Source organism: Thermobia domestica, chromosome 9, assembly GCF_964235325.1.
Source record: "Thermobia domestica chromosome 9, izTheDome1.hap1.1, whole genome shotgun sequence".
In the NCBI taxonomy this organism is placed as follows: domain Eukaryota; kingdom Metazoa; phylum Arthropoda; class Insecta; order Zygentoma; family Lepismatidae; genus Thermobia; species Thermobia domestica.
Window position 1 is genome coordinate 172,985,037 of NC_137462.1, and position 26,047 is coordinate 173,011,083.

A 26,047-nucleotide genomic window follows, 5' to 3' on the forward strand; every position below is an offset into this window, starting at 1 on the left:
TATTAGAATTCGTCTTTGTTTACAAAGGCTTGTGTCACCACTTTTCTCAAATTTCAAGATTATAGGGAATAATGAGGTTCTTCAGCGTCCTAAAATGTACTTGAAGCACTTTCGTTTACAACGTAAACAAAAGAAACATTCAATAATACGTAATTTTTTAAAATTAAAATTTCACTTTACACTGTTGCAGGAAAGCAAACAAACATTTTAAGTGTCAACCACATTCATATTGAGTACAGAGACACCAAACGGAGAGCATCTGAATTACTGTAACGTAAAATACTGCTCTGACCCTCCCCAAACTTAAAGCTTGTTGGAAACACCAAGTAGATTCCAGTATGTCACGGAATGGCTTATTTAAATAGTAATTATAATGAAACCTTTCTGGTTACTCTGAGTGGTGCTATTTTTTGTGATAGACTGTATATAAAATTCTAAATTTGAGACTTTTTGTTGTTTTGTGCCTATATCGTGAGTGCTATATGATCATATGGGGTATCAAATTAAAGTACTTACTTAGTACTATCTATTGATATATCGAAAGGAACCCTTGCTTTCCTATAAGGGCACAAAAACCAAAACCAAAATATCCAAAATTTCAAAAATTCTACAACTCAGACCCCATGCAAAATTAAAAAAAAAAAAATCAATGCTTTATAGTGTTTGGGTTCAAGGTCTATCTATCTACCGAGTTTGATCGCGATAGGTTTGGGGCAACTGTGTCCTCTTCCTTATTAGACCCACTCCCAACGAAATTGTCGGTATAATAAAGAATAACCGGCCAACATTTACGAGGAGAATTGTGAATTTAATATGATACATCCATAAATACTTTAAATTTTTACTCACATTACACGAGGAAGGAAGAAAAATACATTGGAAATTAAACTTCAGCTATGCCATAATATCTTATAAGCATATCAACTAAGGGCCAATCTTACCATCTTCTGATATCTGTCTGATATAAATATCCTCCTAACATTTTTCCGATAAGTGTTCTACAATGTCCTGATAACAATCAGGTGACTGATAAACCCTATCAACTGGTTGGTACTTTGACAGGAAGTTCAATTGCCTGTTAACAGCTATCAGCTACTTGTTAGTTGTTGTGTAGTAAATCATGGACGAAATCGAAGAATTGTTGATGGTGTCCTAGGACGATGAGGAGATTGTTCAATATATAGCGAGGCCTAGAAGACCATTTTAGTTCGAATATATGCCAATTTATAATGATAAGTAGTACCCGTTGGCTACAAGTGCCCGCACATAAGCGCCATGTAATTTGTGTAGTTAGAAGATGAAGAAATATATTCTATATATCAAAATATAGAGTTTAATTATTGAAATTGAATGATATATAAAAACATATCTAAATTATTAATCTAATTTACATATTTTTAGAGGTGGAATAACAAATAAATGAATTAATTAAAAGCTCAGATTGTGTTATCAGGTGTAGTATTATAAAATTGAGTGTAATATATAACGAAATTAACGTTTTAAATTTTAGTATTGCTTCAGTGTTGCCAGACACGGCAAGCGAAATTACACACACCTTCCGTCCAAATTGCACAATTTTACACACAAACTGGAGGACAGTGCACACAAAATTGCACAATTCATAACTACTTATCTATATGTAGCTATATTGTGCCTGATGATGTACATCCACCAGCCATTGTTCAAAGATTCAGAGTTTATTATTATTATTATTATTATTATTATTATTATTATTATTATTATTATTATTATTATTATTATTATTATTATTATTATTATAGTAAAACCGTCAACTTCTTCAAGCCCATTGTCACTTTCATTTTACTTTCAATGTACTTAATTTTTTAATTGGACATCGGCCGGTCATCCTACCAAGTTTTTACCTTAGTCAAGCCACACCAGTTGATGCAGTCAGATAACTTGGTCGCAGTAGTAACTCATACCTTATACAAAATAACACAATTCTACTGTGACCAGTTTTATAATCCCCTTATCTTATCTCACCGTTAAAAATATCAAGACATGGTAGGACTGGTTCTATGTGTTAAAAGTAGGGATGGGCAAAACCGTTTTTTATAAAAACCGAAAACCGGTTTCGATAAAAACCAAAACCCGAAAAACCGACATTTAACACTTTTTTCGGTGAAAACTTTTCGAAAATACATAAAACTATTTCTGTGTAAATGGATTCGGTTTCCGGAGAACAACGAAACACCATTCTGGTCAGAAATAGAATAAATAAAAACCGGAAAAAACGGAATCGGTTTTGAAGAAAACCGAAACCGGATCAGCTGAAAAACCGAACCGGTTTTGGTGAAAACCGAACCGGTTTTGAAGAAAACCGAAACCGGTTCCGGTGAAAAACCGAGACCGGTTTTTTGAAAATTTTCAAAAACCGGTTTCGGTTTTTCTAAAAACCGAAAAACCGGTTTTTGTGCCCACCACTAGTTAAAAGAGAGACATACATTCTTTCCCTTCATTGAAACAAAATTTGGCGGCCTTTTCTATCAGTGTCCATAGATAGATAAAGTTTATTTAATTAGAGTTAATCATAGGTATGGTTAACCATAGAGTTAACTATATAGAAAGACAGCAACTCCTTCAAATCCTACCTTCGCCGTTAACTCTAACAAAAAGTTTCCAAGGTCTTTGTTTTTTTGGCAAGCAAATGCCGAGAACATACTCCACGATGAACTAAATTTGGAAGGTAAAATAAATAGAAAGCGGAATGAAAGAGTAATGATATATTGCTTTCCTTGAACAAAGCGCCTTTGGTTGGGAATGTGGACTCCGCTTCTGAAAACAAGAAGTGAGGTCCCAAGGAAGCAAGATAGGTTTTATTTACAACCTTGGAGTCAGGCGTTGGCGCTCGTAGTTTTTAGAAGGTAATTTTCAGGGGAAAAATAGAAATAACGAATATTTGAATGAAAGGAACTTCGCAAAAATAATCAATGATCAAAATTTTGAATTGTGCCAAATTACACACAAAATGTACACAAATTGGCATTACACACAAAATACATACACAGGACAAAATTGCACATATTTTGTGTAATTACACACACATTGGCAACGCTGATACTGAAACGCATTGAAGTTTCAATTGTTTTCAGTATGAGCAACAGAAAACCAACCAATCAAATGGTCCGTTAAAACCTTGCTTCGGGTTAACTATCTGACAGAGTATATATCAGACACAGTATATTATAGACGAACCACGGGTTAAAGTAACTGACAACTTCCTGATATCTAATTCTGACTGATAGTAATCAGAAAGAATATCAGGATATTGTAGGACTGGCCCTAAAACAATTAATTTTACACAACACGAAAAATCTTACTTCAAAAATAATTTCATATGCAGTATCCCATACATTGTGAAACCATTAAGGTAATAATACATGAAAACGCTTTACGTACTTGACATTTCATATTAATATTCTACTTGAAGTATTCACTAATTATAGTTTGTAACGATCCTCTTTGAGCGTTACATTTTCTCAAAGAGATTATTTCATAAAAAAAAAATTAATTAGCTCTTAGTTAAGTATTATTTCTTTTTCTTTTATTTTCCCCCAATTCTTGACCTTTTTTGAAGGATTCAAGATGGTCGACAATTGGGCTGGCTTGTTTAGTTGAAGTACGCTACTTCCTTTGTAAGTCTATGGCCCCCATCGAGTTGGATATTCTCAATTCCACGAGATGGCGTTAGTGGCTTGAAAACTGGAGTTTTGTATTTCATTTAGATTGAGTAATCTGTTTGTAAGTACATTTGTTAAATAACAATCTATAGTAATTTTGCTTTCGTTACATTATATCTAAGTTTATATTATAATCATTTGAATTTTCGTTATGCTGTGCAGTTAGGAGCAGCCAATCAGAGGGCGAGCGGGATCTCTGAGCGCATTCTCTTTGTTCTACCTCTCTGTACTGAAACATGGCCGTCAATGTATAGTTGATAGTGCGCCCTTTTACTTCAATTGAGGACGAAGATTTGAAATATCGACAAAACGACTTAACCAGTTTCTGTTAAGGGACTTTATATAATCATCATCATCATAGGTATTCTGCCTTTATTGGCAGGTCACTTGCCGCAGCTGAGAAGCTTCCATGCTTCACGGTCCTCCGCTAACCTTTTCGTCTTCACGTATGATCTTTCTGTTTTAATATCATCCATTAATTGTAGTTTCCTTCGCCCCCTCCCTCTTTTTCCCGCCACCATACCCTCTAGGACGTCCCTCATGATACAATCTCTTCTTAGGCAATGTCCCAACCAGTTTCTCTTCCTCCTCCTAATAATATCTAAAAGTGTTCTTTTCTCACCCACCATTTCTAACTCTCTCATTCGTTTTCCGCTCTACCCAACTAATTCTTTCCATTCTTCTCTACACCCACATTTCGAAGGCTTCCAGTCGATTTTCATCACCTTTACGTAATGTCCACGTTTCCGCCCCATACAGCACAACACTCCACACAAAACATTTTATGAGTCTTTTTCTCAACTCTTTATTCAAGGTCCCACAAAACAGACTTTTCTTCCTCCTAAAGGCTTCTTTCGCCATTCCTATCCTTGCTTTTATTTCACGTTCGCATTTCATGTCATTACCCAGGTATCGAAAACTATTCACTTTTTCTATTTTCTCGCCTCCTACTTTTATATTTGACACAGACCCCTTCGTTCCAATCACCATGGCTTTTGTCTTTCTAACATTTATTTTCATCCCATATTCTTCAAAGCCCTTTTTCATTTTTTCTAACATTTTATTGATTTTATTTTCAGATTCCGCAACAAGCGCCATATCGTCTGCAAATCTTATGCATCTAATCATTCTACCTCCTACCGAAATGCCATCATCATCATGTAGGCTCTTTTTCACTATCTCTTCTAGATAGACATTAAATAGTGTTGGCGAGAGGCAGCATCCTTGTCGAACTCCCCTTCCAATTGCACTCTCTTCCGTCAGTTCTTCCCCTATCCTAACACTTACTTGTTGGTTCATGTATAAGTTTCTTATGCGTATATAAGAGGATGGTGTAATTGGAGTGAGAATGTAATGAGCCACGCAACGTATACAATAAGCTACCTTTTCTCCGATTGACTGGCCAAGGATTTTACCAACTTGGTTTAAATAAGTGCATGGTGATTTTCAACATGGGAATGTGAGAATTATAATATTTGCAACCCCGTCTGTGATGGACGTTCTCTGGAATTACGTCAGGAACTGTCTTTCCTGTTATCGTTTGGTTTTACTCCTCTGTTTTTTAATTATCTCGTCATGACGTCAGTGTAGACGTTTCTGCAATGGCATCAGGAACCGTCCTCCTGTTCCAGTTCTGGTCTGGCCCCGCTGCATTTCCTTGGATTATTCGTCTGTGACGTCATCAGTGCAGGTATTTCTCCGCAGTGGCCTCCCGTCTTCCTTTTACAGTTTTGGTCTGCCCCGCTGCGTTTCTTTGGATTATTCGCCTGTGGTCGACGGTGTGGACTATTTGCTACAGCGTCTTGATGCCTGCGGTTGACTTATGTCCGTCCAGTTGAAGCTGAGAATATGCGTCCAGTTTGTCGTCGACTTTTCTGAAGGTTGCCATCGGGTAAATCTACGCCCTGGCTGAAGTCTGCTATCACCTCACGTCGAGTGGCCTGGAGGACCGTTGGAGATTTGTTGCCGTCCACGATGCTGCCGAAGTTGTTCCCTTTGGAACTGACCTGCTGTGCTGATATTGCTTTACCAGTGGGATACCGTGAGTAGCCGTCGGACTGGTTTTGATCACCGCCTCCAGGTAAACTCTTATCATTATTATTTTCGACACGGTTTGTTGAAGAAGTAAATATCGTTCTGGGAACTATAAAAATTTTGTCATTAATTCAAACAATCAACAAAATTGATACTGTCTCAGTTCGTAATTTGTCAGTTAAATATTATTAATATCGTGTATTTACTCAATTCTTATTATCCTATTATGTCTAAAATGTTGTTTATTACCGTACGCTCTGTATGTAATATGACTGAGTAAACCGAAGTGAGTTCTCCATCCAGTAAGTCGATTCATACGCTGACGGGGTAGTCCGATGTCAATACCATTTCTCTCTTGCATTAAGCGAAATTAGTTTCTTAAGAAGAGCAGATGTATAATACACCGTTTAGTCTACGATTAGCTCATGTCCTACCCGTTAGTGGGCACTCCGTATTGCATATTTTATAGTGGTTGACTTGGTAAGGTGAAAGGTCTATTTAGTGACAGCTAGCTCATGTTCGTCCCATTAGTGGGTACTCCGTATTGTTTGCTATAACCCATAGTTTATGATCTGAAATTAAAGTTGCCACGCAAGGAAAGATTCACGTTACTCCTCGAAGTAATTTTCATGTCCTATCTCTAGTTAAGAAGCTACTTTTAGATCGTCTTGTTGGACGCGTCGAAGACGGTGGGCATTGCTATTGTATTCACGCCTAGATGTGATGGTGTCAGGGCTGGAGTTCAGGTTGCTGGCTGGTCTAGTACTTTCTATAAATGTTTCTGCCATATGTATTATTACCGCCGCTGTTTAATTGTAAGCCAGGTCGAGGTGTGGCGCCCTCTTAATACAGTTGGTTGCGGAAGAGTAGTGGAAACGTTATGCTTTTGGGAGGAAGATTGGTCGACTCGGCCGCATAATTACTCCCTCTGTAAGAAAATGTTTTGTAAGCAGTAATGTACCTTTGTATTCTCCCTTCATTAATCACAATGTAGCTCACTAAAGTTTCTACCTCAAATGTTTGGTCGAGGAATGTAAACGACTGTTTAATATATTATCAAGGATAATGTCTAAAACGCTGTTGTTATTCGCTACTCCGTTGCGTTGGTGTGAGAAGTTTTCTAAAATTTTCAAGAGACTGAAGTACATATGTCTGATTTTTTTTTAAACTAGGTTATTGAGTCTAGCTGAACTTTATAATCGCTAACATTGATATAATTCCTGCAACTATCCGCTGTTCGCTAAAAGGGTTAAATAAATATAATATGCAAATCACATGGTGTTATTTTGGAAATGGATTTCTTTCTTTCCCTTCCTGGTAGCGACGATACCATTGGTGTGCGAGAATCTGGAAATTAAATAGAGTTGTGCTTACTGGCCTATAATCGTAGCATAAGAAAGAAAGTAGTTTTCGGCGACCCAATTTTTTTCTTTCTTTCTTTGCTCTTTCTTTCCCCCGTACAACATTAGCTACGAATCGAAGTGTAAACAATTAGCGTAAACTTGTACGTTATAAAGTTGACTCTCTAGCCACAAGGTTGTTATAAGGTTCGTTACAAGTTTAGCTTTCCAGTTCGGAATTGAATTAGCGTAAATGGCGCTTTTCAAGTTACTGAACGACGTACTTTGACTTAAAGTATATAACGCTTGTTTTTCCAAGTTTGAAAATCAAGTTCCCTTAGAAAATTTGAGAATACCTTTGCTCGATATTGAAGTAAAAAAAGTAATCTCACCAGTCATTAGAACTTTTTTTTAGAGACATTCAATGAGCACTTACGGTATGATCCTACTACACTCATATAATAGTAAGCTGAATTGCTTAGTTATTATATTACTGACAATACACATAACATGAACGAGGTATATGTTTTCCACGGTATATATTTTAATGAACCCATATACATATATACATAAAGAAAGTTTAAGATTTTTCCTACAAAAATAAGTTATACCCACAGGAAAAATGATCTAGTGACAAATAGAAGATCTGATGTGTTGTTTTAATAAATTGTACGACTCTTCCATAACATAGTACGTTCATTTTCTATAAGCTTAATAAAATGATTTAGGTATCAACACTATCTCAGTTGGGGATGTAATTATGTTAAGGATTACTTTTACTTAAATATATAAAATTAAACTTAAGTTTTAGACTGACAAGAACCACTAAAATTGAGTTGAAGTGATGCGTTAATAAAGTTCTTGATGAGAATTATTTCTGAAATACTTTAGTACTCACAAGAAAAAAAATGCTGCACTAAGACAAAGCCTTAACAAAGATGGAAATTTCATATCGTCTGCATTCTCATAAATATCTATAATACCAATTTACCCTTACTTGTTGTGAATATGATGTTAATTTATTTTCACAATATACTATCCTCATTTATTATTCTTCGAAGTTTCCAGTTAACATTCATTTAAATATATGATATATAAAAAATTCACTGATTTTAGGTTTAATATATAAGGATACATTATTCTCGTTGTAGTTATCGCTTAGTACTCTAGCCATGGAAAGACATATCCAGCTGTTGTCCTATTTCAAAAGAATGAATGTATGAAAACCAGAATGTGAGGGGAAAGAGATAAAAAGAACTGACAAGCCTATGTCAATTTTTCCCAGTCGCGTAACAACATTTCGAATATAGGAGGGGGCAAGTGTTTTTGTTGCGCCCATCTCTCAACGGCGCCCCCCTCCATCACAGCGCGTAATTTCCACTAAGCTTTACAGTATTACTGTTATGTATTTTTTTCGTGTGTGTGGGAAAATAATTGTAATTTACAAAAACAGCTATACATTTGAAATATTAAAATATTAGACTTACTTGAAGTAAAGACAGCTTCTTCACCCACCCAATGTATTCATTCAACACAAGAGTCGTACATTAGTAAAACTAGTAGATCTCATTTGATTTGCGTCGGGATACGTATGAAGTACAGTTTACTCTTAATTAATCACTAAATAGTACATAATTGTTCTGTATACGTTCGGCACTAAAGCCACATTCTCACTCTCCAGAACTCATAGGCTGAAGACATATCACAACCACAAAAAATTTTTCTAAAGTAATCAACAGATTCTTATAATACACTTACACGCACACTTTTCTTATTTTACTTTCACACCACATTAATCTTCAAATGTTTCAGTAAATAGATTGAACTGCACTTTGCATTGATATACCGGACTAGAGATGCAAAATAGCCGGATTTTTGAGACGTGCTTTATTTTCATTAAAAAACGGTTTTTGGAAAGAAAACGTAAATTTTCGCTCTTTTGACACAACTAGGATCTCACGTTGGTTGTCTAACCATGATATCAAGTTCTTGAAATTTAAACATCTTGAAATGTGTTGTTTGGGTTGCTTAACGTCGAACTGGCAGACAAGATAAAGTATCACCGCCATTCCAGAAACACTATTGTTTCAGATACTCTTCAATACCTAAAGGCTTCATAATTTTCTTCATATTTCAGAAGAAAGTATTTCACTAATAGCAGCAGCATAATATGATTTAGTTTAAGGAACTGGGACAACAAAGCGTAGTGCAGTGGCTCTACCTTTCATTTTTCTTCAGAATACAATATTTTTTTAAAAGTTAGCTGGGACTATGATGGGAAAAGAAAGCTGGAACACACTGGCAATAAAATTCCTATCCAAATTGAAAAAAAAGGATTTTTTAGAAAGTCCCCATTTCCTGCAAATTTCTTCCCTCTGGTACACAACATGAACATGCGACTGTTACCCCCTCCCCCCAAAAAACTTTGCTTCACTCCAAACAAAACGAGGTATGAACCATGATACTGGGGTAAATAGTCTTGGTGCTAAAATTCATTTACTATTTTTTCCTAATATCTACTATTGTTATTCAACAAGCTCTAGTGTCAAGACTTTATCGTAGGATCATAGTTCGTAACTCTTTGTATTTGTAATGAACGAATGTTTCCAACTGTACCATAAGAATTTTCCCATGATGTACCAGAAGTGAAAAAATCCCGCTCAAATTGGGAAAAAGAGATTTTTGCCAGGAAAAAAAATTTGAGAAGTTCTTCCCCCAGATACATGCTAGCGCCACGGCACTGGTACAGTTCGAAACGTTACTTCATTAAAAACAAAATGAGGTACGAACCATGGTCCTGCAATGAACACTCTTGTGAGCTAGAGCTTATTGAATAACAATACATTAGTAACTATTACCCAAAAATGGGGAGGGAAATTTAGTAAATCAGCTCTAGCACCAAGACTATTTATTCTAGGATTGTGGTTTGTACACCTTGTCTCAAAAAGGTTGAGCGCATTCTTTATTGCTGTTTCGAGGCAAAAATTTTCAAAGTCCAACTTCGGGTATCTTCGGAAAAAAAGTAAACCAGGTTCTAACCTTGAAGCCAACCTTTGTAATCGGCAAAAATCTTGCAGATGTGTTTTTCTTCTTTTAAACATAATAAGACTTGTTACCAATTATATATATATAAAAGTAACATTGATTGAAATACTTAATGATACAATATTTCGAAACTTTGTATTAATGTCAGCACATGCTTGTTTGTCATTTTGCTCTCCATACTTAATGGAACATTCAGATACGTAAACGAATCTTTCCGTATGTAAAAGAATGCTGAAAGTTAAGACATAGAACACAATTCTCGCCTGAGTACTAAAATAAAAGTCAAAGTAGACCAAAAACAGCGTCTGCAGTGGATATGAGTAGTAATCGCCCCACTTGGCCTCACTTTTTGGCCCCTGGGTCCCTGCCTCAGGACCCATGGTCCCTGGCCCAGGGTCAATGACCTAGGGGTACCATGGCCCACCCCCTAAAATTTGGCAGGGGTACATAGGACCACCCCCAGGACCCATGGTCCCTGGCCCGTGTCAATGACCTAGGGGTACTTAGGACCACCCCTCTAGATTTTGGCAGGGGTACAAAGGACCACCCCCCCTTAAATTTTGGAAATTGCCAAATCTAAAAATTGGGTGTGGTAGCCTAGGACCACAGTATGTACCTCTATCAGTATTGGGTGTCTATGTCGTTCCCTTTTATGAGTAAAAAATTGCCAAAAATTCAAATTTCGGAGGTTTTTGACCTAATTTATCCCCTTGGATGAGGTATTATTACCCTATATGGTTATATGGGCGTATACAGGGATTCATTCCCTTTTATAAGACATGGGTATATTAATGCACCCCTTGAAATTTTTGGGAGGGGTACTTTGGCCTACCCCTTCAATTTTGGAAATTGCCCAATTTAAACATTGGGTATTATAGTACAGGACCCTAATATGTATTATGATAAATTTGGGTGGTCCACCTCGTTCCCTTCTAGGGGTACAAAATTGCCAAAATATAAAACGTAAGCAATACGTAGTACCACGTGTTTGGTTTTTGGTCGATTTTATCCCCTTTGATGAGGTTATTATCCTATATATATATAGTTATATGGTCATGTATAGGGGTCCATTACCTTTCATAAGATATGGGTATATTTGTGCACTCCTTTAAAAATTTGGGAGGGGTACTTTTGGCCCACCCCTTAAATTTTGGAAATTGCTCATTTTATATATTTGGTATTATAGTACGGGACCCTAACATGTATTATAATAAATTTGGGTGGTCCACTTCGTTCCCTTTTAGGGGTACAAAATTGCCAAATTTTAGTACAACCACGTGTTTGGTTTTTGGTTATTTTATTCCCTTGGATGAGGTCCTATTACCTTATATGGGTGTATACAGGTGTTTATTTCCTATTGTAAGACGTAGGTACATTTGTGCACCCCGGCAGGAGTGCCTTGGCCCACCCCTTAAATTTTGGAAATTGCTCAATTTAAACATTTGGTATAATAGTATAGAACCCTAATATAGATCACTATAAATTTCGGTGGTCTATCTCGTTCCCTTTTAGGGGTACAAAATTGCCAAAATATAAACGTAAGCATTACGTTGTACCACGTGTTTGGTTTTTGACCTAATTCATTTCCTTGGATGAGATCCTATTACCTTATATGGTTATATGACCATGTATAGGAGTCCATTCCCTATTATGAAACATAAGTACATATGTGCACCCCCGGGAATGGTACCTTGGCCCGCCCCTTAAGTTTTTAGAAATTGCCAAATTTAAACATTTGGTATCATAGTACTGGACCCTAATATATATTACTACAAAATTTGGGTGGTCCACCTCGTTCCCTTTTAGGGTGCATTTTGTTCCGCTTTAGGAGTGAACCTTGCAATCGTCCCGAGTTTGATTCTTGGAAATGTTGAATTTAACGTCCCCGCGAAAATGGTGAGAGATGATAGGACGAAACATGAACTTACTTGACTGAGGATTGAAGCAGTGACCTCATACAGTAGAGAGACAAGCACTGAGCCATCGTACACGTGTGTTGATTACTATGCAATGGTCCCGAGTTTGATTCTTGGTGCTAGTGTTAGAAAAATTTAACGTCCCACTTGAAACGATGATGAGAAATGAGAAAACATCATAAACTTACTTGCTTGCGGATTGAAGCAGAGATCTCACACATCAGAAATAAGAGCTGAGTCACCATACTCGATTGAGAAGTTGAGTTTGTTGATTACTATGTCATGGTCCCGAGTTCGATTTTTTGTGTTAGTTTTAAGAAATGTTGAGTTTAACGTCCCCTTGAAACGATGATGAAAAATGATAGGAGGAAACATGAACTTACTTCGTTGTGGATTGAAGCGCTGAGCCGCCGTACTCCATTCAGTGCGAACAGTTTCGCGTATGAAAAGAAGACGAGCAGATTATGTTACATTACACATTTCAGTGCGAGCAGTTTATACTAGGTTTATGTTTCATATAGAAAGATAGAAGATCTGCGTTGTCATCTTTTTTACTTCGTGTGCAACTTTGACCTTGAAGAAAACCTTGTTGACTCAGTGCAAAGCATTGACGTATACACATAATCTTATTGTTTAGTTGGCTGTATTTAGAGATGAATCAGACATGTAAGGTTGCTGGTTCGAATCTAGTTGTGTTCGCTGTAACTCAGGGTCTGAGCGATACTTACCGAAATTTTTCCAGTGTTGCCAACACTATCAGAATGAATCGATTCATTTAGTCGGAGCAGTTTCGTGACGAAAACTGATTTTTGTTTTGCACACAAAAAATTTTCTGAAACAGAATTTTGTTTGTACATAAAAATTTTTTTCTGAAACAGAATTTTGTTTGTACATAAAAATTTTTCTGAAACAGTTTTTGTTTTGTACACACAAAAAATTTCTGAAACAGAATTTTTTTTCGTACACAAAAAATTTTTCTGAAAACATTTTTTTTTCGTACACAAAAATTTTCTGAATCAGTTTTTTTTTCGTACACTAAAAATTTTTTGAAACAAAAATTTAGTTTGATTTTTTTTCGCAAAACATTGATTTATTTTATCGGTAAACTGATTCAGAAAAAAGAAATTGAAATCGCAGTACAGGAAAAAGAATTTGATTTTAGGATGTGAAATAAAAACACAGAATCATGTTTTTGTACATTTATTTTTAGCATGTGAAATAGAATACAGAATTTCTTTTTTCTTCAAAGGAAGACGTGTCCGTGACGGGTACAAATTCTGTAAAGAGAAAATAAAACATATGAATATACATGGTAATATTTATTTTGTTTCCTGTGAAAGAAGAAAAACAGATTATTAACATTGAACTAACTGATCAAGAGAGAGTGAGGTGAGAAAAGAAACGCAAATGTGACGTACCTGAATTCCTTTTTTTTTCTCCACGGGTTTCTGCAAGGTGATGTCATCTGAGTTTTTGTCTTCGCTGTGGCCTTGTTGAAGCATGTCCCGTGTTGCATTGATTCTTTGCCCCGTCTTTGGGAGGTGATGTTGGTGGGATTAGGGGAAAATATGGCTGTTATTCTGTTCTGGCTTTTTTATACCCATAGGGCAATGTCTCGTATGTTTCTGGTATTAATCGGCGTTTTTTATAGTTGAAACTGTACTTCTTTTCTTCAGGTTTTGTGACAAGATGATGATCGTGGGTTCTGTAAATTTTGTGCGGCGTGCTAATGGAGATTTTTTCATTCGATTGATTTATGATCATTTGCTCCAGACTATTGAAATTTAGCTTTTGACTTGCAGTATAATTGAGTGTGAATCCACGAATTTTGCATACATAACTGGTTGATTTCGTGTCGGGGTTGTAGATTTCCAAGGCGTACTGTTTTGGGCCACCAGACACGAATTTTTTAATGTATGCTTTTGGTCCAATTGATTCAAGTTCATTTGACATTGAACCAAGAAATACTTCTGGTTCTATTGTGGGCTGTGATGGTCGCTGCGTGAATATCACTGAATCTGTATCGAAATATAGTACTCTTTCTTGCAGAAGTTCTAAATATTTGTAGAGTTCCAGACGAGCTTGACACGTTGTAAATGCTCCAAGGACAACATTAGCATTGTGATTTTGTACTGGAACATCATCTTCATACTGCCAATAAAGGTATAACATCGAATCGTTAACAGGTAAAATTTGGTTGACTTTTATATCTGGAGCAGTTAATTTCTGATACAGTTCTTTGGGGTCGTTAATGATGGTCGTTTGGCTGAAATTGTCTCTTATAGCGAGTCGTCCCCAGAAGGCATTCAAACAGAGCTTTGCAAGACTACGACGTGCTGAATTTGTCATTATATTTGCTGCATCTAAAGTTATGCCTTCCCGTTGTTGTACCACTTGAATATACTGCTGCTTTTCTTCTTCGGTGACGCAATTAGCAGGCCAACCAGAAGCTTCCAGCTTAGATTTCAAAAATGTGTTAATGTATTCGCTGAATAATCCACCAGTCTTGGTTTCTGGATCATATACGGTGATGTCGTAATCCCAAATTTCGTAAATTTCAATGACTTGATACCCAAGTTCAATGGCTTTTTGAATTTCATAGGACACCCATGTTCCTGTTAGGCTTCGTTCACTGTCCGAATGTGTACATTCAGAATCTTGATTTAATGCTGTGGCACAGGCAGCACAAAGTGGAAACAACAACTTCTTATTTGAACGAAATGGCAGCACTGGATGAAACACATTTCTGCTAGGCAAGATCTTCAACTTGACCAATCCGTTGACAGTTTGAATGTCGGGCATTTCAGGATCTCCCTGTAGATATATTCGTGGATGCCCTATTGGATACCGTCCACATTTATTCACATAAGGATACAGGGAGACGATATCCAAGAATTTTATTTCTTCGCCTTCATTTTCATTTGCGACGTGGTACAATTTAATGGCATTAACACGGCCACCATAGAAGCTGTCTCTTGGATTTAATGGTGTCTTATTAGTATAAGGATGTGTGCTTAAAGAAGAGGCCAATGCTGGATTGGATTTTAACACTTGACGAAATTCACATTCCCACATTTCATGTACTTTATATCCCATGGATCGTAATAACTTCATTTTACGCTGTGTTCTCTCGTAGCGATAGTTCATTGTTTCTTCGGAGTTCTCATAAATGGGTTGATCACGGCCTGTAGGGACACATAGAGGACAGCCGTGGAATCTGCACCCTTCAAATTCATACACGTGTTTCTCTTTAGTGTCAGGATCTTTGTAGTAACCGTCCAGATGAAAACCAGCAACATAAACTTCTTTTCCTCTCGCAGCATGTTGAATTGAATGACCCTCTTTTTCCTCCATGTAGGCAAGCCACTGCAAAGCAATCCGTGACTGATTGTTTCTGTGACGGTATCCACGTGCAGGGAGAATGCTAATAGTATTAGGTTTTAAGAAATTTCGTCGAAATACTAAATTGCACGCACTCGCCAAAGTGATAGCCTCCAGGAAAGGATTGACGTGAGTTTCTTGTTCAAAAGTGGTCATGAAAGATATACAAGCCAATCGAAGTACGTTGACGTCCTGGATACAATAGTTTACCAATTCTTTTTGGAAAATAAACGTATCGTTCTGGTGTTCGTTATACCATGTCATGAATTTTTCTCGTTCATCCACTTTCATTTCATCTGCACCATAATAATGGATGTCCGGTAATTTTCCCACATACGTTTGATTTGCAGCAGTATTAAAAAAGTGTGGAAAATATCCTTTGGTCGCTGGTAAATGAAATGCCTTGGATAATTTACTTAAAGCCATTGGCATGAAATTTAAGGAGTCAATAAACGATAAGTGATTCACTTTCATGCTTAAAATTTTTGCTCCGTTCAAGATCAAAGTAGGTTTCAATTCATGTTCTTCCACTAAAGATTTAAGAATAAAATGACCATCATATCCCTTACAGTTATGTGCCAAAGATACAATAAGTTTGATGTTGGGTCGTGGTTGACGTAAATACGCAAGAAAGGCATTGATCGGATCATCTTGAAAAATATGTTCTCGCTGTCCACAAACTTCACACGGATGATGTATATCCTCATCTTGAACACAGTTGTAACATACTTGTTGGGCCACCAGTAAATTGGGCTTATGAATGAACGTGTCTTCATCGAAGAAAGTATCCTGTGTGGCTTCGATATCATAGAAGACAATCATAGCTTTCTTGGCATGTAACACTGATGGAACTCCAGGTTTTAATTGAGTCGTATCAGGCTTCATGTAGCATTGGTGGGTAGACGTAACGTGTTTATGGCACACATTACAAAAATAATCAGTACAATGATGTTGTCTTTCCCCTGTATGGACAAACGAATAAATGCGTAGACATTTGGCACACTGTTTCACCATCTTGCATATTGGTTGGCCCTTATGATATGGTACAGTCAGATGATTTGTATAACATGTTTCACCATAAAATTCACGATTGCATTCTGGGCACTGCTTCTCCGTATTGGTCTTACTACATGGCGGTTTCTGCAAACATTTCTCACACATGGCCGAACAGTTCTTGACGTGTGCAATACGATGATCATATTTTTTATGGCATGCAGCACAATAGTACTTAGTAGAAAAAACCGACGTTAATGACGTGATGATGTCATAATGAGAATTGATGCACATTAAATTGATTGGAATTTTGTCTTCGCCACCAGGCCCTTCATACAGAATATCTTCTCCGGAAAAACAGGTGTATACGGTAAGTTTATAATTTGTCAAGTAGCGTTGCAATTGTCGTAATTCTTCCACGGATCCCCCATGCTCTAAATTCACTGAGGATCTGGACAAAAGTTCATGTACGGCTGGGAGAACAACACACTTTCTCTGGTTGTGATATTGTCTGTACAGTTTCTTATTTGTATTCTTATATTTCTTTAGTCCAATAGCAATCACAATTGCATAAGCCAAGCATTTCTTGTCGGTATTTTTTACACGTAAAATGCCTTTCTTGCGTTTTAATAATTCGTCGTTTGATAAAAGACCTCGACGCACCAATCCAAATCCACGGGGCACATCCACATGATGAAAATGGACAATGAACGGTTCGTTCATGAGAAAACTATCGTTACTTTGAAGGATGCGATCAAAGGAAGCCCATAAAGTCTCCAGTGTCAAATTACTTGCATGCCGGAAAGATAGATAAAACGGTTTGTTCTTCTCATCGTGGGATAAAATCGACAATCCAACCATCGATGATTCGTCGACGTTTTCCAATAAGTAATCCAACATCTGTTGAAAGGAGGTCTGAACCCACTCCACAATATCGGTGCCACTGGTCGGAGCATTAATTTGAATTTCCAGCATTCGTCCTTCAAGATTAAAACGCCGATAATGTCTATTGAATTCTCGCAAGACAGTAAAGCCAGAAGTAGCCATATTCAAATAGGGAAAAAGGTAAGGTAAGCAAAAAAGGAATAGGCAAAGAAAAACAAATATCTAAAACGAAAAGAGAAAAAAAAAGCACGAATTAAAATTGAATTCAGAGATCACTACATTATCAAAATGACTACACGATCAATCCTAAAAGAATGATCATATCTCAAATACTTCTACTACTGAAACGTTTTATTGTCGTCAAACCCGGACCAACATCAACATGTAAATGACCTAAGTTTCTGTAGTGATAAAAAGAATGAATGAAATTGTTTTTTCTAACTGTGCTGAAAGAATCATAGTAGTAAGCATTTTTCCTCTGACACTGAACTTTAAAACGTATGACGAACATGAAACGAAAACAAAATCTCATGCGCTTGCTTTTTTTTTTCGAGCTAAGACAAGAAAGACTCGAATTCGTTTCTCGGCGGGAGATCAGATCCCACATTAAACTGCAAGTCCACGTCTCACGTTGTAGGGAACAAATTCGTGCGTAGTTTCTTTGTTTACTTTCAGAAACTGAGCTAAGTGGTTAGCGTTACGCAACTCTGGCCCGGGTTCAACACCCAGTATGCGCTCAAATTCAACATTAAGCTGTATTCCTAGCACCCCACTACTGAAGGGACGCTAAACCAAAATCAACAATTTTCTCGTGCTTACTTCTAATGTGTGGGATTCCTAATTCGATCCCCGGTCAAGTAAGTGAGGGTTATTCTTCCATTTGCTAAAATAATTCATGTTAAATAAAAAACAGTGATAACAATGTTATCCTCATGCAAAAACACTTCATTGATATTAAGAAAACGCGGTTGATACTTACCTCAAATTCAAGGAACGGAGTAAAGTCACGCTGTCACTAGAGGTACACCTACGTTCATTCAAGATCTTCGTGGAAGTAGGACTTGAAAATGAAAATTAAGAATTTTATTTAGATCTGAAACGGTTCAACTATAAAGTGACAACACTATCAGCCAATCAGAAACGAGGAAAATGAATCAATGACATCACGGAGAACCAATGAAAACACAGCTTTCATCATGTATCATGAGCCGAAACGTGATGTAAGAAGCAATCTGATTGGTTGTGACATTATTCACGTTTTTTTCTCCTTACACATCAATCGTTACGACATCTAGTATCGCAATTTTGATAATGACATCATACCGTTGACTCGTTAGTTTCTTACGACATTCAAATTACCACATCTGAAATGTGATTCATTTTCCTTAAACTTGATTGAAAAAAATGTAACACTCATCGATATGTTACGAAACTGTCTTTGACATAAATGTAAAGTTGAGCTTTAAAAGTCCGTCAGCTGAGAAAAATGCTGATGTAGTAAAAGCACATGCTGCAATTTCACAATAACAAACTTCTATGCTTAACAACGAGCAAAAATGTGTAATGTAACATAATCTGATCATGTTCTTTTTCATACGCAAAACTGCTCGCACTGAAGTTGGCATGATGGCTCAGCGTTTTTTTTTCTGATGTGTGAGGTCTCTGCTTCAATCCGCAAGCAAGTAAGTTTATGATGTTTTCTCATTTCTCATCATCGTTTCAAGTGGGACGTTAAATTTTTCTAACACTAGCACCAAGAATCAAACTCGGGACCATTGCATAGTAATCAACACACGTGTACGATGGCTCAGTGCTTGTCTCTCTACTGTATGAGGTCACTGCTTCAATCCTCAGTCAAGTAAGTTCATGTTTCGTCCTATCATCTCTCACCATTTTCGCGGGGACGTTAAATTCAACATTTCCAAGAATCAAACTCGGGACGATTGCAAGGTTCACTCCTAAAGCGGAACAAAATGCACCCTAAAAGGGAACGAGGTGGACCACCCAAATTTTGTAGTAATATATATTAGGGTCCAGTACTATGATACCAAATGTTTAAATTTGGCAATTTCTAAAAACTTAAGGGGCGGGCCAAGGTACCATTCCCGGGGGTGCACATATGTACTTATGTTTCATAATAGGGAATGGACTCCTATACATGGTCATATAACCATATAAGGTAATAGGATCTCATCCAAGGAAATGAATTAGGTCAAAAACCAAACACGTGGTACAACGTAATGCTTACGTTTATATTTTGGCAATTTTGTACCCCTAAAAGGGAACGAGATAGACCACCGAAATTTATAGTGATCTATATTAGGGTTCTATACTATTATACCAAATGTTTAAATTGAGCAATTTCCAAAATTTAAGGGGTGGGCCAAGGCACTCCTGCCGGGGTGCACAAATGTACCTACGTCTTACAATAGGAAATAAACACCTGTATACACCCATATAAGGTAATAGGACCTCATCCAAGGGAATAAAATAACCAAAAACCAAACACGTGGTTGTACTAAAATTTGGCAATTTTGTACCCCTAAAAGGGAACGAAGTGGACCACCCAAATTTATTATAATACATGTTAGGGTCCCGTACTATAATACCAAATATATAAAATGAGCAATTTCCAAAATTTAAGGGGTGGGCCAAAAGTACCCCTCCCAAATTTTTAAAGGAGTGCACAAATATACCCATATCTTATGAAAGGTAATGGACCCCTATACATGACCATATAACTATATATATATAGGATAATAACCTCATCAAAGGGGATAAAATCGACCAAAAACCAAACACGTGGTACTACGTATTGCTTACGTTTTATATTTTGGCAATTTTGTACCCCTAGAAGGGAACGAGGTGGACCACCCAAATTTATCATAATACATATTAGGGTCCTGTACTATAATATCCAATGTTTAAATTGGGCAATTTCCAAAATTGAAGGGGTAGGCCAAAGTACCCCTCCCAAAAATTTCAAGGGGTGCATTAATATACCCATGTCTTATAAAAGGGAATGAATCCCTGTATACGCCCATATAACCATATAGGGTAATAATACCTCATCCAAGGGGATAAATTAGGTCAAAAACCTCCGAAATTTGAATTTTTGGCAATTTTTTACTCATAAAAGGGAACGACATAGACACCCAATACTGATAGAGGTACATACTGTGGTCCTAGGCTACCACACCCAATTTTTAGATTTGGCAATTTCCAAAATTTAAGGGAAGGGGGTGGTCCTATGTACCCCTGCCAAAATCTAGAGGGGTGGTCCTAAGTACCCCTAGGTCATTGACACGGGCCAGGGACCATGGGTCCTGGGGGTGGTCCTATGTACCCCTGCCAAATTTTAGGGGGTGGGCCATGGTACCCCTAGGTCATTGACCCTGGGCCAGGGACCATGGGTCCTGAGGCAGGGACCCAGGGGCCAAAAAGTGAGGCCAAGTGGGGCGATTACTACTATATGAATGCCATTATCATCTTAAATGCCAATATATATCGCTAGAAGTACTTTTCGAACAACGTTTGTGTTAGCTGGGCATACGTTCGTGAGACTTCGTGCTAGTAACATCGTCTCTCGCTCGCTGACCGTTTGCGTTGTAACCCAGGACAAGTCGCGAAATTAGTTTGTGTACTGTGTTAATTCTCAGTGAGATACTTAAGTTTGTGTTAGTGTTTTGGATCTGCATATCCATATATATATATATATATATATATATATATATATATATATATTTTTTTTTTCGAAGTGATTTTTGTGGTCGTGTTTCGACGGAAAATTCAACATGAGTTGTTTGCGTGAGAATACCTTACGTATTAATTTTGGTCAAGTAAGTCAAAAGCCTACTTCAATTTTTATCCATGAATGGATAAGAAACACATTCAAATTAACAATTGATCAACTCCATAGTATAGAACTGGACTACATAAGGAAACAACTGTATATTAAACTAGTCAACAAGGTGCTGTGTGAACGAATTCTCGCTTCAACTAATATTGAAGTCAAATACACCGATAGTGACAAGGAACATTTACTTCCTATTGATCTTGCTGACAACAGCTTTACAGTCGTTAAAGTATCTTTGTGCCCCATGGAACTTAGTAACCAACAGTTAACTCGGGTTTTTTCTCATTATGGTGAAATACAGTCAATCATAGACGAACAATATTCTGCGAACCATGTGTATGTCACCCGTACTGGACGTAAATTGATTAAGATGAAGGTTAAACAAAATATTCCTTCATTTATTACAGTGTGTGGTTTAAGGCTATTTTGTAGTTACTCAGGACAAATCCAAACTTGCGCGTTGTGCAATTCACAGGACCATTTTGTTCAAGAGTGCCCCCGCAGAAAAGTTCCGCAACCCAAAGTTAATCCGCAAGTTAGAAGCTTCCAACCGCCACCGCTACGTATACCTCATAATCTTCCACACGAAAAAGATGCTTTGCATACTGATAACTACACGGAATTTCCTCTGCTTACTTCTGCTCGCCCTGGTGCTGCAAGTCAAGATGTTCCAGCAGTTGAAACATCCCTCGATCCAGACATTCTCCCCGACCCACCTATGGAAGGGGTTCGTTCTACTGACCCGGTAGTTCTTGCTCCTTCGGAACCTACTGCAGTACCCTCAACTAATTCTGATCCCAAGGCCCAGGAAATTATCCAGGAAGGACAACTTGCTCAGGTAGGTGACCAACCGTCAGTTCAGGATATAAAAGTTGTTCCGAGTGCTCCCATGGACCATGATAATCAATCTACCGTGTACTTGGGAGCAGACTCAAACATCACACTCGATAGGAATGTACAACCCCTTACCAGTGACTCTGCTAGTGAATCTGATCTCAGTGCTCCTGTATACGAAAAACGTAAACTTTCCAAACTAAAGACAACTGTTAGTGGAGTTTCGAAAAATTCTAAAGGAAGCCGTACTTCCGATGTTACCCAGGTTTCAGGTGCCCGAACCCGGGCCACTTTGAAAAAGTTGAAAGCTGGTATCCCCGTTGGGGAAGACTTATAATTATTTTCCTTGTTCTATTGTGGTCTATATTACAACCTTTTATGCAGTGTTTAACATTTCGCTTCACTCTATTTTTGTTTATGATTATGTATAGTTTTAGTTTTGCCACCATTAACTTAAATGGATTTACTTCTCCTGTTAAACAAGAAGCATTAAGAGACTTTATCTACAAAGCAGACATTGATGTGTTGTTCGCTCAAGAAGTAGCCCTTCAAGAGTATAGTTATCTTTCACATCATACATGCTATTCTCGTTTTACGGAGAATGGGCTAGGTACAGCTATCATCTACCGTAATGATCTAGAATTTAAGGCCGTTAATGATCATCCAAATGAACGAATCTCCATTGGAATGCTTGACCGCATCAAATTATGCAATACTTACGTGCCATCTGGGTCTCACAAAAGGCGAGAGAGACAGGATTTCTTCAACGCTGATCTTGCGCAGGCTTTATTTAATGGTGCCAACCCTTGTATTTTAGGTGGAGATTTTAATTCCGTTTTACAACCTATTGACCAGACTCCCAACTTTAACTTCTCTCCTGAACTGCAGCGACTAGTAGACACATATAATCTAGTTGATGTGTGGCGTCACTTTCGACCCACTGACCCAGGTCACTCATTTCATACTTCAAAATCATCCAGTCGCTTGGACCGTTTTTACGTAAGTCGCTCACTAGTAGCACAAGTACGAGATGTTACCCTCAAACCTGTCTGTTTTAGCGATCATAATGCTCTTGTTATGAGAATAACCCTACCAGTGTCAAAATTTTTGAGAAGTAGTCCTCTTTGGTATTTTAACACTTCTTTACTTATGGACCCGGAATATCAGCATTTAATTCGAGAGGAATGGAGAATCTTGTCTCCATTAATATCACGCTATCAGGGCAAACTTATGTATTTTTGGGATAAGCGAGTTAAACCTAGATTTCGATCCTAAGTAAGCAATACTGTATCCAAAGGAACCAAGCATATAATACTCAATATAACTATTACTCGCGCCTACTCAAGGAATACATGCAAGAACAATTGCGAGGCCGCCTGGTCAGGCCTCAAATACAAGAAATCAAAGCCCATCTATTGTCATTGCATAACCAACGAATGCGGGGTTTTTTTGTTCGCAGCAAAATTTCCCCGGCCGCTGACATGGAACAGGCTAGTATTGTACAAATTCAAAAAGAACGACACAGAGGCAAACAAAATTTGATTTCATCCATTAGGGGCACGGATGGCCAAATTAATGAAGGTTTGCAGGTACTTCCCCAATTTGTTCAGTATTATAAACAATTGTATGCAAAACCTAATGTAAATAATGAAGATGAATCTCTTTTGGACTATATCCCTTCAATCCTAGATGTTAATGCTCAAGAGTATCTAAACAGTCCCTTTACCATCGATGAAGTTGAGACCTCCATTAGATTAGGAAAACGTGGCAAATCTACTGGAATAGGCTCTCTTCCTTTAGAATTTTATCTTAGTTTCATTGATATTCTTGCCCCCTTTCTCACGGATCTCTTCAATGAATATCGAGAAAATTTTACTTTAGGAGAATCTCTCTCTACGGGTATTACTGTTTTAATACCTAAAAAGTCTAACTCTACGTCTATTGATCATTACCGCCCGATCAGTCTTTTATGTGCCGATTTAAAAATCTTAACACGATGTCTAGCGCTTCGTATGAACCATTATATAGAAGAGTTGCTTAGTTCCTGTCAATACGGTCATGGACACCATGCGTTACTTTATGAAGCTTTAGCTAACATAAGAGATTTTATAGCCTATCATGAGACTGCCGCCCCCACTCCTGTGGCCATTCTATCCACTGATTTTTCACAAGCTTTTGATAGGGTATCACACGACTATCTCTTTAAAGTCCTACACAAATTTGGATTTAATGGCATTTTTCTGTCCATGCTTCAGGGAGTTTATCACAACAGAATTACGAAATTGAAACTCAATGGTGGTTTAAGCTCCGCTATCCCTTTGTGTACTGGAATTCTTCAAGGTGACACCATGTCCAGTATTCTATTTAGTCTCTCAATCGCACCTCTAATATACGAGGCGCAGACCAAACTCAATGGCATCAAAATTTATCACGCCTCTATTTCAGTCGCGAGTTACTTAGATGATGTACACTTCTATGTGAACAGTATTTCCACCCTCGACAATATTCAGAATCTTATAGACGCGTATCAAAGCATTTCAGGGGCAAGCTTAAATAAACAAAAAACAAAGCTCCTCTGTATTCATCCAAAATATCAGGATCAATATAGTGCGTACTACACGGCAGTTAATTCCGTCAAAATCCTGGGTATTGAGTGGTTCAATACCATCAAACAAACCATTACTTTCAATTATGATATCATAGCACACAAAATACGTGGTCTTCTATTACGACATAAACCCCGCAATATGGACATGATCAGTAGAAATTTCTTTCTCAAACAAAAAACGTTCAGCCTTCTGTGGTTTGTTTGCTCTATTTTTCCTCTCCCCCTACAAACATACAAATTCCTCACGAGTCAAGCTTTGTTCTTTCTGTGGCATAATCAAGTGCTTCGCGTTTCACGTGAGCAACTCGTGTTACCTCCGGCACAAGGTGGCATAGGATTTCAAAACATATTGCTCCAAGGTCAGGCACTACTATTGAAACGAACCATCGACGTGTTCACGAATGATAAGAACAGTGTATCTAGTAACGTTATCTCTGCTTGTTTAGCTTGTGTCGACCTTCAAACACCTATTAATATTTTTCCTTGGGGCCATAAATTCCCACACCTGCGAGAACCAATTCTTGATATAGCCTATGGCCTGATTGCCCGAAGCAACTTAGACCTCATGCCTGTTAGAGCAATTTATCGCCGTTATGTGCAGACACAACACTTCGTCACGCCTCATATTCAATTGAAAGAGCCACAACTTCACTGGCCTTATATTTGGCGAAATATCAACGCTCCTTTCTTGACTACTCAGCAAAAATCGCTCTGGTATTTCATTGTCAACAACAAATACGAAACGCTAGACCACCTCTTTAACTTAGGAATGGTGGATCAGAATATGTGTTTTCACTGCAATAACAAAGATACTCTTGAGCATCGCTTACAATTTTGTACAGAGATTCAAAATATCTGGCACCATTTTAGCCTACTTATAAGTAAGATTCGTCGCTTGTCTCCCCACTACATTACGGCTAACAATATTTTTATTTATCCCGATTTTCATTATTTCCCTAATGCAAAAAATAACAGTGTAATTTGGCTCGCTGCATATACTCTTCTATATGTGCTTACCACACATCGACCGTATCATGTCGATGTGTATTCGTCTTATCTGCGACACCATTTGCAGAAACTTCCTGTGCAATATAAACGAAAACATTTTGCCAATTATTTGGTTGTCTTAGTTTCATAACCTAGTATGTACTTTTCTTACCTGTGAATTGTTACCTATCTTTTAATCAACATGTTTTGTCTCGCCTGAATAACAGCCCAATGTGATGACTATAAACTCTTTGCAATAATTTGGTAGTCTTACTTTCATAACACTTATGTTTACTGTTCATAATTGTCAATTGTTCCTTCTTTATTTTTTTATTTTTTTAAATTTTTTAAATTTTTTTTCTTTTAATTTATTCCAATTTACATTTCTATATAGTTTTTTTTCGGCACATTGTTTCTGGATTGTTTTTGTAACTGCCTAATGTAACTGTAATTCAATTGTGAATAAA